The sequence below is a fragment of the Pinus tabuliformis genome, chromosome 3_2 (genome assembly GCF_031772625.1).
Source record: "Pinus tabuliformis cultivar Carrire ecotype Pingquan chromosome 3_2, CPIR1, whole genome shotgun sequence".
NCBI classification, from domain to species: domain Eukaryota; kingdom Viridiplantae; phylum Streptophyta; class Pinopsida; order Pinales; family Pinaceae; genus Pinus; species Pinus tabuliformis.
The window spans coordinates 573,039,929-573,044,547 of NC_142302.1; the positions used below are offsets into that span (position 1 = coordinate 573,039,929).

The window sequence follows — 4,619 nt, forward strand, 5'->3', positions numbered from 1 at the left end:
GTTTATAAATCCATTTTTTAATTAATTTTAATTATTTCTATTATAAATGGCCACATGTTAAGCCAAAGGCATAGCACTGAAATAGTCTTGGGTGCGGAATGAATAACATAGATTTTACATATCTGACTCATTCATCTTTTTGTTGAAACCTCTTTTTTATGTTTTTTATTTTTAAGTGCTTCGCTGTAACAACATTTACAATTTTATGTTAGCTATTTAACTTCATTTTTTATTTATTTTTTAGGATTTCAAAACAATTGATTAAAATGGTATGACTAATAATTTCAATTTAATTTAATTTTTGTATTAACATATTTTTAAATGATCTACAACGTTTTAATTTTTTTCTATTGAAACTCTCAAAACAAAATATAACAAGGGATAACAAGGGCAGCTGCGAGGCAGCGAGTCCCTGCATGAAGTTAAGAACAGGGAGCTGGGCAGATAACGCAGTGGAGAGACGGTTGCAACTTCAAGCAAGCAATATTTCAATAGTTCCAAGTCTATTGAGCCATAAATAAATTGGAGCAATACTTCCGATACAAAAGTCCAAATATGAGTTGCGAATAGTTACAACAACATTTTCCAGTTGCAGGATTAGATCAATCTCTGTTTTTAGCGAGAACAAAATGAACTATAGAGAGATGACTGATCTCCGATCAATGCATGGAGATCCCCCTCCTAGATAGGAGGTCCACTTGAGAGTTCTGTTCCTTGAAGATGTGGCAGAAAGAAATCGGATTGAATCATTCTTTATAGCTTGGATTTGCAAGAGCCAGTGGGATAGTGAGGGGACAGTTTCACTGCAAAGAAAAACAAGAGAGTTTTGTGTAAGATTCAAATTCACATGTTATTAAAATAACTGAAAATTTGCAGTTCAGGCATGCAGATACTTATCAATCTTTCACTTGGATCATTATCTTCTTGGCTTGCTTATATCTTGCTTTGTGTATGGGCATATTGCCTGTTTTGTGTATATTCAACAATAGAAATTGCTTCCTGGTGGATTTCATCGTGATTTTTCTGTTTGTAGGCACAACTTTGATTATTCATTGCCCTTTGGTTCATTGTTTTATACAACTTTAACATCGAAAGTAATGTTTGATTAAATATTTATAATATTATAAAGTTTCCAATTAATATGATATAATATTTTGACACAAAATAATTATTTTGTATAATAAAATAATTATTTTGTATAGCAAAATTAATTAATTTTTTTTGAACAAGTGACCTTATCACAAGAGTGCCTTAACATTGCATCATTCGTGGTCAATCCAAAACGCCAGAAAATAGTAAAATTAACTCTTAATCTATAAAAATAGATTAATTAAAAAAACAACACAATAATAAAAGCCTTAACTCTTACATTTAAAAACCATGTTATTAAATCCCTGCCTTGCATTAAAACAACGCTTTACTTACCATGATGTTCTGTTTAATTTAGCACACCTTTTATAAACATGCTGAAAATATTTATTTGCCTTTTGTTATAAATAATTACCTTCCTTTCGATAACAAAAAATAAATATAAAAAATAACGCAGAGTACTCCAAATATTGCATCTTCGCCACTTCCGCAACATTTCCATCGAGATTATTTCTATCCTTATGTTACTTTTCTATGATTAAAGGATAGTGAATTTAGAACTATGGAGATTGACCTCGTGTCATTTCTTTCTGGATTACTTTCAGAAACAATTTTAATACTACAAACATATCTCTACATCTCTGGCCTCTCCAGTCTTGCGCTCCCTTACGTTCACACTAGGGTTTCCGGGTCGCGAAACCCGGGGGTTTCGGTGCAGTGAAATGCGGGATAGAAACCCTGGAACTTCCGATCAGTAGTGAAATGCGGAATAAGAGCCAAATGGTCTGCATGTATCAGCAAGAATCGATGTTGAGTCAGGCATACTAGCTCCGGTCATGGATTTAAGGGAGGGGTCGCGAAACCCGGGGGGTTTGGTGCAGTGAAATGCGGGATAGAAACCCTGGAACTTCCGATCAGTAGTGAAATGCGGAATAAGAGCCAAATGGTCTGCATGTATCAGCAAGAATCGATGTTGAGTCAGACATACCAGCTCCGGTCATGGATTTAAGGGAGTCAATTCAATAACAGGAATATTCAAATAGTTGAGTAAGTTTTTTTTTAATCATATGGTGAATTGGTAATTATCAGTTCTAAGCTATGATGAATTGGTAATTATCAGTTCTAAGCTATGAGAGACCCAGGATCACTGTACCAAATAGTTATAGTTATAGTGAAGTAGTTAGGCATACCAATCATGTAATCTATAAGACACGCCGAATTTTAAGCAATCCATATTACATATATTTTCTCCCGTCTCCTCTACGTACGGTGACTTTCTAGAGCGTCGACACTACAATTCATTTGAATTCAATTCGATATTTTCGGATCCTTCTGCGCTCGGATGTATTTATAGAAGAGCCCCGCTGTGAATATTGTATGTATTCATAAAATAGTTCACCCACAAGTGCAAACCAGACATACATAGCGCTTCGGCCATAAGTTTCATTATCTCAAATATTTTGGGAACCATTCAGCTTTTAGGGTTTACCATTCCACAGATATTGTCTTCAAGTCACAGAAGTAAAATGATAATGGCAGTGCCCATGAAACTTCAAACCAATGTGTCTGTTCTTCTAATTGTGACTCTCGCCTTACTTTTCACGACGTTGTTGTTTAAGGAAGTCGCCGCCACAGGAAGGCAGAGGCAGCTGATGACGGAAAAAAGCATTAACGTTCACTCTTCCAATGAAGCGGTGGCGGCAGCAGGAGGCCGCTTAACATTGTGGCAATCAATTGAAACTGGTCGTCTAAACGAACACCTCCCGAACCCGCCACCTCCACACAGGTTTGTAGCAGCGGCAGAAGGAGGATCTCCCGGACCTGCCTCCAACATTCATGTTCCGACATGTCCACCCTGTCGCCAAGAAAAGGAGCAGCGCAAGAAGGTAGATGGCAAGGCAGACTTAATGAGGAGTTATGAGACTTCCATTAACGGTGGAAAGCATCTGCCACTGGAATTAGGCTTGAGAATGATGGAGGCTTTACCAGATCAGGCGGTGTGGGAAGTACTAGATCGAATTAAAGAAACACCAGACAGAAACACTGCAGCCCTTCTGTGCAAACGTTTCTATCAAATCGAGAAAGACCAGAGGGAATATTTAAGGGTGGGGTGCGGTTTAAGCCCAGCAAATGAAGCCTTATCCGCGCTCTGTATGCGGTTCCCTAACTTAGTGAGAGTGGAGATAGGGTATTCTGGATGGATGTCAAAGCTAGGCAAGCAGTTGGATAATGAAGGGCTTAGAATTCTGTCACAGCATTGCCCTAACCTCACTGATCTCACTCTTAGCTTTTGCACATTTATTACAGATGGAGGTCTGGGGTATCTATGTTCGAGATTTGAGTCTTGTTAATTGCCTCATCAGCCCAGGTAGAGGACTTGCTTGTGTGCTTAGGAAATGTCAAGCTTTGCAAAATCTTCATCTTGATATGTGTGTTGGGGTAAGAGATAATGATTTGATAAGCCTTGCCCAGCAATGCCCCAAGCTGAAAACCTTGTCATTACGAGTTCCTTCAGATTTCTCCGTTCCTATCCTAATGAGCAATCCACTGCGGTTGACAGATGAGAGCTTGAAGGCCATTGCTCAGAATTGCTCTGAATTGGAATCAGTTTCAATATCATTCTCTGAGGGAGACTTGCCTTCCTCATCTTCCTTCAATCTTGCTGGCATAATTTCATTGGGTTTTAGTTCTTGACCATGTTTATTCATTCAATGACAGTGGCATGGAGGCTCTTTGTGCAGCTCACTTTCTAGAGATCCTTGAACTTATACAATGCCAGGAGGTCACTGATGAAGGGCTGCAACTGGTTAAGCACTTTCCATCCTTGACTGTCATGCGACTTTGTAGGTGCTTGGGTTTGACAGATATTGGACTCAAGCCTCTAGTAGCTTCTCATAAATTGCAAAAGTTAAAGGTGGAAGATTGCCCTCAAATCTCAGAGAAAGGCACTCAAGGTGATGCAAAGGTTGTCTCCTACAAGCAAGATCTCTCATGGATGTACTGATGGATGGTTGACCTTCATTTTCTGAATCGTAGAATGGTCCATCCATGGATATCATTTGAAGAAATCAGTGCTTATTAACAGGCATTTTATCAATTAGAAGGACAACTTTTATGAAAGCAGGGTAATTCTAGGTGTAGTGCTATATGAATTATGAACAAATCCTCTGTCTCAAATTTGCTTCCTGACAGAATATGCTTGGAGTGGCCTTTCGCATATATGTACATGCAAGACTGTCTAGTGGGTTTTGGCCTCTCTGTAAGCTTCCAACAAGTTCAGAGTTCGAACATCGAAACTAGACTTAACAAATTATGAATCAATTAAGCGAGAGAAGAAAGAAAGAACTACATGAGATTTGAGCATATTCAAAAAGCAACTTCAAAATCCAGCATGCAATTAATGATGCAATGGAAGGTGAGCTTGGAACTTACAAAGCTTTGCTAGAGTCCATATGGTCATTTTCTGCCCACACTGTGCAAGCAACCAAATAACAGATGCCAACTGCCAAAAAAATTCCTTCTAAGGTTTA

General features: G+C 38.3%; 1 pseudogene; it reads left to right on the forward strand.

Annotated features, from left to right (window-relative positions):
- The first annotated feature begins 3,062 nt into the window (after positions 1–3,062).
- LOC149181826 (F-box/LRR-repeat protein 14 pseudogene) lies at positions 3,063–4,229 on the forward strand (annotated as a pseudogene).
- The last annotated feature ends 390 nt before the right edge of the window (positions 4,230–4,619 follow it).